Here is a 12,990-nt window from a genome sequence, read left to right on the forward strand (position 1 = left end):
CCAGGATCACAGGACACAAACACAGCATCATACACACAACCATGTTTCTGACACAGTTAGTACCAGAATCCAGACTGATTCATTTATAATCTAGTTTCTTGCACAGGATTTGCTTTGTCCAGAATCCCTCTTGGATGGGTGGCTTAGTGCAGTGTAATTGCTTTTCCTGACCTCAACTAGGCTTGTCAGCAGAGTCAGCCTAGGTTGTGGTTGAAGATAAAAGCAAACAAAGGAATTGAGGCACTTCTAATTTTAATAATATACAGTTTATCCCCTACTCACTGTCTAGTCTTGAGCACCATACTCTCAAATTTGCTTTAGTTTTTACTTCACTTTTCTTAGATTAACCATTGAGTTTCAGACCACATTTAATCAGACACATACCAGAAAAAGCATACTGCACTCCTTTTTCATGGCAAGTTATGCACACTGCTCATGAAGATTCACATTTAAGCCTTCCTGTCTCATGATGCATTGTGCTGCCTCCGAAGACTAAGTGAACAGTAACTTTCATTAAAAAAAAATCATAAATATGTTTTACTGCTTGGACTTAGTGCAAATGCACAACTGACTCATTGGCTCGATAGATGTAATTGCTCTCAAGGAGCCTTTATGGTCTATTGTTTCAATTATAAGTGAATTACATAGTCCCTGAGTACTTACTCACTCTGCTTTCAAGGAGAGTGAAAAGACCAAGTCAAAGCAGGAAATTAGACAAAAAGGACATCATTTTATTGAAACTTTTCACCTTCTGAGTGAAGAAGGCAAGCACATCAAGCACAGTCCAAGCCATTCCTAAATGACGTATTTTATCTGCCTTAAACCATTACAAGCCCTAAATTGTATAAATTCAAATACTGAGAGAGGAAGGCAGAAATCGAAGGTAATATACGCATGGAAAAGACAAAGTTCATGAGGGATGAGACAAGGAGTAGAATGAAACACTCTTCCTTCCAGTGATAAGTGACTGGGTAAAGGGAAAAGGAACAAAAAAAGAAGGATTGGAATTAGGTCTCTGAAAAGCTGAACTGTATTTTGAAGGACATTCTGCCCTTTTTCCTGAGTAGAAAACTCTTCTGGGATCTGCAACTTCGAGTATCACATGACATTGGAAAGAAACTATGGAAAATGTTAGTATCAGGCAGGAGAAGTACAGAACTGATAATACTTTGTAAAATAAGACCTTCAGGTAACAGTCTTTGGAAATACAAAGGGCAACATATGGCAATGGTTTTGTGACAACTTAGAATGAATTTGTCATAAATAAGGGAATGGAAATAGCCTACAGTGGCAGAACAATGCATAAGCAATAAGAAAAGATATTCTGTATGTTTCCTCTATGAAGACTCTGACAAGGGACAGTGTTATAGCAGTTCCTTGATATTTCTACAACAAAAAAAAAAACCCCCAACTGGTGTTTTATCCTATATTTCATCAAGAACAGTTATGAGCTGGCATGTGAATCCTTAGGTAAATCCCTTGGGATTTTGGAAGAAAAGATCTTCATATGTTTCATTTTCTAGGAGTGTCATGTACAAGATCCCCTGGAAAACATTAGATTCAACAGGAATTGAGAAGATAATGCCAGTGGAACCAGTGTTTCAATATGGCAAATCTGTGTGCCAACATCCCACAGCTAAAATACAAACAGATAAACAGAAAAAAATATCCGGGTGATTTGGGGTGTTGATGAAAGGACTTCATTAACTCCTGTAAAGGGGAAGAAAATGTTTGTTTTCCTGTCATTTGGTTGTGATCTGTATCTCAGTGCTTGAGATGTGGACATGATTCTTGAGGGAATTTCTGGTGGAAATTTTCTTTGCCAAGGAGAAGGATTGAGAAGACTCATGGAAAATATGACAGAGAGGTAAGTGGAGAAAACACTGGATTCAGAGATGGATTCAAGATTCTGCAGACAACTCAGAGTTTGCAGACTCCTGCTGAACAGGAGAATCAGGAGTCCAGAGGTGCTCTGGAGGACCAACTACACAAACTTGAACTTCAGTCAGACACACCTGAGCAGGAAAACAGGGATAGGCAAAGAGGCTTAATTCCTGACATGATGGGAATAAGGAAAATTGAATGTCTGGGAAGCCCACTGTGCTCTGCAAAAAAAAGAAAAAATATAATCTTTAATCAGATACTGAGACCTAGGCTGAGAAAGAAAGAGGGAAGGAGGGAAGGAAGGAAATGGAAGGAAGGAAGGAAGGAAGGAAGGAAGGAAGGAAGGAAGGAAGGAAGGAAGGAAGGAAGGAAGGAAGGAAGGAAGGAAGGAGGGAAGGAAATGGAAGGAAATGAGAGCTGCTGATGATGATCAGGAAGCCATAAAATTATCCTACTCAGTTTGCTTTTTCTCACAGCTGGTCAACAGCCAAATGCTTGGGACAGGATAAGGCTTGCAGAAAGCATCTCAATGGAGCTGGGTGCCACAGGGGTCCTCCTGTTTTTGAGGCCCCTTCTCTTTTGCCCAGAGAACATGCAGACAAGAGATCTTCTGGAAAGATATAATGGATTTGGTCTGAGAGAACAGAGGTGAAAGAAGAATTTATCTGTTTGGAAGGATGCTGTGCTAAACCATACGGGTTCTGGGGAAGTTTTGGCAGCATGGTAGTGTCACTGCAGCCTCCTGAAGTTTGGTAAATTCAGATGACAGGGCCTACCCACCAGATTTAGTCATATTTGGCACGTGGATGTAACTGAAGAGGGTTACTGGGAACCCCACTGTTAATTTCTCCAGCTTCTGGGTCACTGCCATTCATAATGGCCAGCTGAGACTTTGTGCTGACACCATACCACAACCTAGAGGTGATGCTTCAAGAGTTACAGTGCCATGGGAAGTTCAGGCTACATCATGAAACCAACACTGCTTGCAGTTGTCAGCACCTAGGGCCAAGAGCGGTGCTGAGCTTTGCCTTTGCCTATGTCTGTCTCCATTAATCCTTAAATCCCCAGGGACTTTGTTAGTGAGGTGCACCTTTGGTTTTTTTGCTGGTCAAAATGTCAGCATATTACACTTATTTTTCTCTGTGCCTGTACAGAAATTTAAAAGCACTAAATACAGCTCAGAGTTTGAGTCTTCTTTTTTTCTTTTTAGCTGTATTAGTAATTATTATTTAATCCCATTTGTTGCTACCCATGGGACTAGCAATGATGGAAATTTGATTTGATATATTTGAACCACACAAAGTGCTAAAATTCAGATTTGGAGACTTGTGGTGTGCAGGACTTGGCCATGTCAGCTATACCTTGTTTAACAGACTGACGCAGTGTGCAAGGTCACCTCTTATCTATAGCATCTTCTGGTAGAATTAATTTAGGGAATTATCTAGGGTGGATTGTTTCCTCTTGTCAATAGAGAGAAATCTGTGTTGCTGGGGACCCATCCTTGCTACATGACCAACACAGACTCTTTGACCTGACACTGCTTCAAGTGGCATCTCTCAAAGCCTTTGTTCTTTGTTTTTCATCTGCCACTTCTGAAACAGTTTTTTTATTTTCTTTGAGCACTACATGAACTTTCTTCCTTTCAAAAGTTTTCCCTGACCATAGGGGTTGCCATCCCCTCCCTCCCACCTGGCGTATCCATAGTCCAGGTCTGGACTCTGTGCGGGTTCTGTGACAAGCTGGGTTGCCTGTGGAAGGATGGGGTCATTACTTATCCCAGGAGAAAAAGCAATGCTTCCAAAATTAAGGTATTTCTGTTTAATTAGAGGAGGCATACTAAGGCACAGCACTTTCCCTTTTATTTTCTGGTGACTTGGACAAGTCTTTGTCTCATCCATGTATTAACTTGCAGGAGCTGCATTCTCAGGTGTCCAACAACCTTTCTTTCACAGCCTGGACAGGCAATGATTATGAGGAGCTAGAGCGCCCTTCCATGGTCTGTGTCCCAGGGCATCCTTAAACACATCCCATCTTCCTAATAGGATGGGAAATGGGCACACAACTCCTCCCAGCCCATCACCTTTCCTGCCTTACCCAGCTGAAAATTCTGCTACAAGGTCCTCCCCAGGCCTGTCACAACCCTAACCCCAGCCCAAACCCCATGCAGCCACAGCATCCCACCCCTTTCCTCCAGTCCAAGACTAATTTGGGGCTGGTAGTGGCAGTGGTGGTGTATTTTTTTGTCAGACATCAACTGTTTTCTAGAATAAATAGGTCCACATAAGCCAGTGTCAATAGATTTCAAATGACTCCTTGGATATATGCAAATCGCACATGAAAATAAAAGCAGTATGTAAGGGAATAATGAGACAAAGAATAATTCTTTGCAACAATAGAATTATAACAATAACATAATTTAGAGCATGAATTATTCTAAATTAAATTATTTTTCCAAATATAGTTTTGAATAACAGTCTTAAAGACTTCTACATAAAATGACATGTGACAATGGGCTTTGTAGCCAGCAAAGCTGAAAGCAGTTTTTCAGAATGATTGTGGATAAAGAAAATGGATTAGAAGAAAGAATTCACTTCTATCTGACCCCAGAATAATTTCCCATTTTCACTTTCCCCAGACTTTTTGATAAAATACATTCAATTGCCCAGATCAGTAGATCCTTAAGTGATGGTTTATTCTTTGACAAGCCACTGGGCTGTGCTATTACTCTACATTTTAAGGTTTCATCTCTCATAGATCAGCTTCCAACACATTGTTCAGAAGAATGACTACCGCTCATGGCAGATTTAAATTGTTCAGTAACTGAAGAATCTGGTCAATAATTAAAGCCACAATAGCAAATAATGAGCTGCATTTCAGCTCAGTCACAATTTTTGTTTTCTTTTGTACCTGTAAATGCGTACAATAAACCAATTAGCCTTGGATCAAAATAGTTTCCAGGCACATTAGAAGTATCTAGCGATGCAGATTAGTTGTAATTGAATGCTGCAGTCCAGCTACCATCTTCTTTGCAACCAGATGCTCTGTTCTATATTGGCAAATGGAAAATTTAATCCAAATTAAGAAAAAGGGAAGGCTTAGCTTCAATCCAGATTTTTGTCTTTTTTTCCTTTCTTTTTTTTTACAGTGCTGTCTCCTGCAGTTGATCTCAACCAGCCATCATCCAGGTTCATCTCTGTATTGCACAACTTGGTTTTTAAAGGTGCTGCTCCAGAAAAGTAAGCAGCAGTCAATATACTAAAATATTAATAATATTTTAGTCAGAGCAAAGACATCAAGCAGGTGGAAGTATGCCACTTCTCTGGCAGCCTATTTGGTCCTTTTGATGTTCAATGGAATACATGTTGCACTGTGTATTGCATTTTTTTTTCTATTTTTTATTTTTATTTTTGATGATTAAGCTGCAGCTCAAGGTGATAAAGATTTTCTGCGTGCACTCACTGGGCTGCAACCTTTGTCAGCCACTCAGCCCTCAGATTCTGTCCCAGGGTAAATTCCTGGAAATTCTGCCTGTGATTTGCATGAAAGTATGCTTTATTTGCCAATATACTTTCTTCTCTTTCTCAGGTTACCCACAGTTTTAAAATACTCATGAAATCTTCTCATTAGGCCTATGTAATGCACCAAATCTGCTTGACTATGGCAGCATTAAATCAGGAAACAAACTTCACAATCCTGAAAAACAGCTTTGAGGCCCAGAATGCCTGTGCTGTTATTCTGTGTGTTTTATATTGTGGCAAGGCTGCTAATCATGGAGTAAGATCCCATCATGCACACACTGTAAAACACAGAACCAGAGACCAGTGGCCAAAAACCTGCCAATATCTAAGCAGCCTACCCAAGCAATTTGTGTTGCTGTCAGTACATTTTTTGTAGGGTCTTCAGGTGAAGAAACTCAAGGAATGACCCATCCTAGATAGCATTTATTTCTAGTCCCTCCATGACATTCAAATAATGTCTGAAAACTTGATTTTTGCACTGATCAAGCCGCAGAGGTTATGCAGCACTTGAAGTTCCAGGACTGTTCAATCTGATATCTCTTGGGAACATTACATTTACTGTAATATCTTGCAAACGGCTTTAATTTTAATGCACAGTTTGATCTATAATTAGTTAACAAGTCTCTCTTGAGCCAGCTATGACAATGGTTACTAATTTTTTAACAGCTTATTTATAGAACTGGTCACTAAGATATATGTAGTCCCTCATCCTTTTACTCCTGTCCTGGAGGATGTAATTATTTCACTGAATCTAGGGACATAGCTGAAAATAACTCTCTAAATACATTATTAATAACACAGACACCATTAAAATAAATTTTAAAAATAACTCATTTACCTTTTTTCCATTAGAAACTTTTATTCAGTTTATATTACGCAAGGTCTGAAGAGTGGAGTGTGATATTTTGAGCTTCATAATTGTTTCCTTATTTGAGTTCTCCAGGAAAATTACATTCAGGCTGCAAATACACATTTTAGAGACAAACAAATGACTGCTCTCACTATGCTTTTGACTTTTCCATGATATTACTAAATATTTTTACACAGGCCCCATTTTTGATGCTTGGTGCCAAATGTGGCCTAATAAAATTATAATTTGATGTTTTCTAGACACGTTTTGACACATCTTTGGGGTTCTGGAAGAAAGAAGCTGCCTCTGGAAGCAGGTGAGGTGGAAACAGTGGAGCTTCTTTCTCCTGAGGGTGGAAGTACCCTGGTGCAAGGCAGTTTGTGAAACATCCTTCCCTGCAGGGCCAGCTCCCTTCCCTCTGAAGAAGGCTTTAGCATCATTCACTCACAGACATTCCCTCTCACACTCCTAACAGGATTTTAAGAGGGTCAGCCACACTCGCCAAGGGTGTTGTCCCGAGGCACCTGGCTCTTGGAAGTACATCACCATGACAGGAAAGCAGCTTATTATCAAACTGCCTCTCTCCCCCAGAAAAGCAAAAAGCCTGAATTCTTGCTTTTAATCCTTTTTTCACCTTTTCCTGGAAATAAATTAGGTATTTCAGTTGCCACAGGGACTTGCATCGAGGACTGATCCTGCCACCAGAAGGACACTATCTACTTCTAGCCTTTGTTCCCTTTCCTTTCTGTACCAGGACACACACCCACATGTGGCTTTGTCCTCCAGAAGGCATCTGTTCCTCTGTGATATCATGTGGGATATATCTGAGGCAATTGAGATTTCAGGTGATGTACTAATTCCCTAGGAATAAATATCGTGGTCCATTGTGTAACAGACAGTGATGAAATAAACTACTCTCAGATGCTGATTTCATGGATGCCCTGAAAGATGATGCAGTGAGAGGCAGGAAAAGAGTTTCCAGGCACGTTTTTTATGCAGCACAGTCAGAGATGTGCTACTTAGCCTGCAACTTTTATGCCCAGTGTGTGCTTTCCAATGCCGTTGCCCAAGGGGAAACTTTTCCCCTCCTCACCTATCCACCTCCTCATAAAACATGAATTCCGACTTGGAAACAAGCTTGAGTAGCTCTCATAAACAGAGCCTGTGACAGTATGTTTTGAGAAGAATACACAGTGAGTCAGACAAAGCAGGGAAAAGAGGGGGTTTGCAGGAGGACCAAGTACGGGCATAGATGCTGAATGCTTGAAAGAGGACATCACTGTCAGAGATTCTCCACTTTAGAGTGCAGTTATCATCTGGAAAGTGTAAAAGTGACATCCTGGTATGCCACATTTATTCCTCCTCCGCAATTTCTATTCCAAATTCACTCAGTCTTCAAGTCAATACCATGTTTTTTGCTCTGACTGCCAGCACAGCTAGCTCAGCCTGTTACCTGAGAATCAAGCTGTGCTCTTTCTGCTTATTAAACCATTGCCAACTGCAGAGCTTCTGGAATCAGACATTAGCTGGCAGTGCAGTGGGAGAGGCAGGACATCTGAGCACAACATGGTTAGCACATCCCAGCCACAGGAATATGAGAGAGGGAGGAAAAAACCAATCTATCTGTAAATTCGGCACACGTGCCTCAGGAGACCCACAGAAAACACCTACTTTCAGCACCTAGGTGCCATTTTTATGCAATTACTCATCTGACTACCCCTACATTTCATGATGGAGCAGCTAAACAGGGAGCCAAATAGCCCCTTACTCATGTGCCAGCTGTGCTGGATTTCCAAAGACTTCTTTACAGAGAAAAAAGGTGAAAAAAGGATGCAGCCAGGATTTATTTACTATTGACTTGTCATCTCTAAACTGCCATACCTCCTGCAGCATGTAAACCTGGCCAGGGTGTGCTCACTCATTTTCATACACGGTTTAGTCACCAAGAGATTTAAACAGTGTCTTAACAAAGGAATGAAGATTTATTTAAAAGGAGGAAGCGAGAAATGTCAAGTGAACAAAACACTTAAATAGTTCAGGACTTATGCTGGGTTCAGAAGCGTATGACAAAGTCCACATGCTTATCTGGAGCTCAGCTGACATCCATGAGGTCCCAGCATCTTCAAAGCAGGCTGGAGTTCTCAGGAGGGCTCTCCAGTGCCAGTGCTGCTCTTCCCATCTGGAAACACTGCAGGCTGCAGTTATCACTGCTTTGGACCCTGTGTAACCACTTATCTCTGCAAGGAATGAAAGCAGAGAAGGTGCAAAATGCTGGAGGATTATAACATGTCAGCACCTTCTTTCACACGCAGGCACATAAATGGGTAATGAGCTTCTGAGAGCTGCTCAGCCTGGTTCCCATCCCAGAAGCTTTATGGATGTCTAGAAAACACCTGCTTTCCTCAGGGGCAATATGGCCACTGAAGGCAGCAGATGAGCTGCCTGAAACACCTTCCTTGGGTTACGTCCAAAACACATTGGACTAGTGAGTCTTTTGGGATCTTGATTTCTCCCAGATGAAGATTGCCAGCTAACAGGTCCACTGCCTGGAAAGCTGTAGTCTGATGATCTGACAATTGTAAATTACCTGCACTTCTGGTGGTCTCCAAAGGAAGGTCAGAGTTTGCACACAGAGGATATCACCCCTAACTGCTCGTTGTGAGCCCATGAGCTGTGGCATCACACAAACTATCAATTACTGGGGTGGCTGGTGCCTGAATCAGGGACTCACAGGAAGGCCTGGACAGGTCCTCTGGAGGTTATTTTGTCCAGCTCCTGAGCTCAAGCTGGGCCACCCAGAGCCATGGACCATGTCCAGGTGGCTTTTGAATACCTCCAAGGTTAGATAATCTACAACCTCTCTGGGTAACCTGTGCCAGTTCTTCTTCTCAGTAAAAAAGTGTTTTCTGATGTTCAGAGGGAACCTGATGCATTTCAGTTTGTGCCAGTTCCTCTGGTCATGTCAATTAAAGAGACTGTATGTAGCAGCCTGCAGTGAACCAAGCAGAAGGCAGCTAATTCCTGAATTTTATTCTAGTGTCCAGCTGAAGTGTGTAGCACAGGACAGTCTCTGGCAAAATTCTTTGTTTTGTTTCAGAGAAAGAAAGTTGTGAGTCCTGCTGCTCATTCTGATCAGCACCCTCAGCCACTTGTGGATGTATCATTTTTCACTGGACATGTCTTTAATTCTACAAGCTTGAAATGTTGCCTTCTGTCAACTTGATTAGCATTTTTCAAGAATTTAGTTTTCAAACCCACAAATCTCAACACAATTCTTTACACTTGGGCAGTGAGTAGGACTTGTTGCTTTTAATTATTTTTTAAAAATTTTCTGAAGTACTGTTTTTTAAATAGCTGCTACAGCTGCTGAATTTTCCACCACAGTATTGCCAGAGATTGTTTATCTATTTTAATTAATTTATTTATGTATTTTTTTATTATTTAATTGTTTCTTCTCAGCTGAATGGTGGAAGATAATAGCCATGTCACTGTGATATAGTGCTAATTCTAGGCACCAGCCTGGTGATGTGTCACAGCAGACAGAACATTGGCAGTGGCAGGGTGTGTTGGTGATGACCCCAGCCTATACCCTGTTTTGGTCTTACAGTTGCCTTCAATCTTACAGGGAGATGGAAGCCTCCTCCAGTCATGGCAAACACATGTTTTTTCTCCAGGTAGACAGCCCTGGTGATGTGTCACAGCAAGCAGAACATTGGCAGTTGCTGTCTTGGTGGTAGCCTTCATTGCAGTGGGGTTGGTGACATGGTTGGGCTTGGACATTTCCTGTCCATCAGTGAGGTATGGGCTGGACAGCCTTGACCTGAGGCTGGGAGAGCCTCAGTCATGGAGGCAGGGGCTGCTGGAGGTGGGGCTGCTCCATTCTTGGTGTTCCTGTCTTTGACAGCTAAAAGTGTTACTGTCTTTGACATGACCAGTCCATGGCAACCACCCTCTCCTTCCTCTACCACCCAGAGAGTGTGAAACATTCTACAAGGAACTCTCTAGAAGAACCTTGACCCAGGTATGAGGCAGTTTGGTGTAGGAGGACCATCAGTGTCACTCAGAAATTTTGGGCTGCTTTGGACACAGCAGCCACCTGACTGTGCCAACGTGGTTGTTTGTCTCATGGTCTGCTGCTTTCCTGGCCAGAAAACACCCAGGTGAGGAAACACACATCCCTGGTCTGTACCCCAGTATGGTCCTGTAGGCTGCTGGAAGCTCTCTGCAGCTCTGAACATAGGCAACTCCACACCACTCACTACTTTTGTATTCCATCATGGTCCTAAAGGCAGCTGGAAGCTCTTCACAGCCATGGACAAAAGGATCTCCACACTACCCACCATCCTTGTATCCCATCAGGATCCTACAGGCAGATGAAAGCTCCCCACAGCTATGGAGAAAGGGAGCACTGCACCACCCACCATCTCTGTGAGAGACTTAGCTCAAAATAAATGTTGAGATTGATGAATCCATTGGCTTTTTCTTCTGGTTTGTGCTGTCATTTTAGGGAAATATTTTGGGACCTTTCTTTTTGCTGAAGTGAATATCTTAGGAAAAGATTGATGTGTTACCATACAGACTACCTCTCTGACAGCAAGGACTCACTTTATGATAGCTCTTGGCACATGTCCCTTTTCAATTTTTGGAAATAACACTCCAATCTTTCACTGTTGTTCCAATCTTCCTTTTGGGTAGCAGTTTTTGTTACCTCATGGCAAAACTGCTTTTCATCACATAAGGCCAGCATCCCTGCCCTGCCTTTCCAACTAAACAAAAGGCTTGACACAAAAGGGAATGGCAAAAGAGTGTCACAGAATTCACACCACTTCATCTCCCCCGACTCCTTCCTCTTCAGCTGCAGAACAACTGAACATGTTGTTCTGCACTAGAAATGCTGGAAAGAAAGGCAGGCTTGTTTCCCTGTGATGAGAACAGTCTCCTTAAATTCCCAAAGAGCCAGTGGGGATAAGATATGCTCTTGAGGATGTTGGCAGCTCAGCATGGAGGCTTTGAGCATGCTGTTTCATCCTAGGCACTCGGGGCATGCAGTGCACTCCTGTTTGCACAAATCTCTCACTACTATAGTTTTCTCAAAAATTCATAAAATATGCAGAGAAAAAAGCAATGCAGCAGCGAGACCCTTGGGGAGAGCAGCCCCTTGAGTTTGCACTGTGGGGTTAGACCCAGGTATGAGGCAGTTTAGTGTAGGAGGACCATCAGTGACCAGGTAGGTTGAGACACTCAGGAGTTTTGAGCTGCTTTGGACACAGCAGACACCTGACTGTGCCAACGTGGTTGTTTGTCCCATGGTCCACTGCATTCCTGGCCAGAAAGCCCCCAGGCCCATCTTCTTCCTATAGTCATTGAGAAGTCTGCCTGGAAACAGAAAATGAGCTGGCTGTTTTGTTCTTCTTGCATGAATGCAGGCCAAAAATTACTTTCTTGCATGAGCAAGCTCTGGAGTACAACTGGAGCAACATATCTAGGGGACAACAGTTCCCTGCTACCAGCATGCAGGGCTTCCAAAGGCAGCAGATTCCCATTTTCCACCACACTGGGCTAGATGGTGCATTTCAGTGCACAAGAGGTCAAGAAGTATTTGGAAAGGAGAAAATGAATGGGAAAATAATTGCAGGGCTCAATAATGTATTGAATAGGTCAGGAGCAAAGCATGCAGAAGGAAACACAAGCAAACAGAAGGACAAGGCTGGAGACACAGCTGAGATCCTGCTGAGGATCACAGCACAACCAGCCTCTAGGGAAGTGGTGTGTGGAAATTTAAGTACTGTCTGCACTTCCTGGGCTCTTCACAGGACAGAATAGCACACAAGGAGGACTATGAGCATCCAAGCAGTCCTTTCCAGACCAGCCTTTCTGCTGAAGGCTTAGCAAAAAGGACTCAAACAAATGAATGGACAGTAACACAGCACAAAATCCTGGCACCATCCCACTTGCTGTTATCCTCCCTTGCCGTGGAGGTGATGGAGCACCAATCATGCATATTGGAGTCCTCTCCCCTCAAAGCCATGTTCCTGAGCACCCAATCCAAATCCAAGTGCTTCCCTTGTGAAACAGAGTCACTAGAAGGCTGCAGACCTTGCTGGGCCTGCAGTAGGAATGTCCTGAAGAGTAAGACCCTTCTGAGTCTTCATAAATTGATAAATTAAGCAAACTTTGATGATGTGGTTATGCTGGTGTTGAGGATCTTGGTGGATCCATCCCAACCCTGACACTGTTGGTGTTTGCAAAGGGGGATCAGTGAGACAGAAAGATTAAGAAGTACATTTGCTGATTTAAATGGTGTTGCTCTGGTGCAGTGGAGGGTCTGGCCTAACCTTTGCAATGAACAGAGTTACTCAAAAATCAGATTTTTTCCTTTGTGGTCTTTTTTATCCTCTGTTTCAGGCACTCCATATATAAAGGCATCTATCTTCCTATGAAAGAAAGTGAAAAGATTAATTTGTTAAGTCAAATATTCATGACTCCCAGAGAAGGGAGAGGAAGTCACCTGAAGATCATTTATTACAAGCAAGTAGCTGAGGTTCCTCTGGAGGAAAGTATAACTGCAAATGTGTGAGACAGAGGATTTTTGACAAGGGACGAGTCATCTCCTGTCATCCTGTCACACACCTGGAATTAAGATCATGGACAGGTGACAACTCTGTCACAAAAAGGCTCATTTTCCATTGATTTCAGTGGCTGCTGTTACAAATCTTGGGGTCAGATTATCCAGAGAAA

The sequence above is a fragment of the Sylvia atricapilla genome, chromosome 1, assembly GCF_009819655.1.
Source record: "Sylvia atricapilla isolate bSylAtr1 chromosome 1, bSylAtr1.pri, whole genome shotgun sequence".
NCBI lineage: Eukaryota > Metazoa > Chordata > Aves > Passeriformes > Sylviidae > Sylvia > Sylvia atricapilla.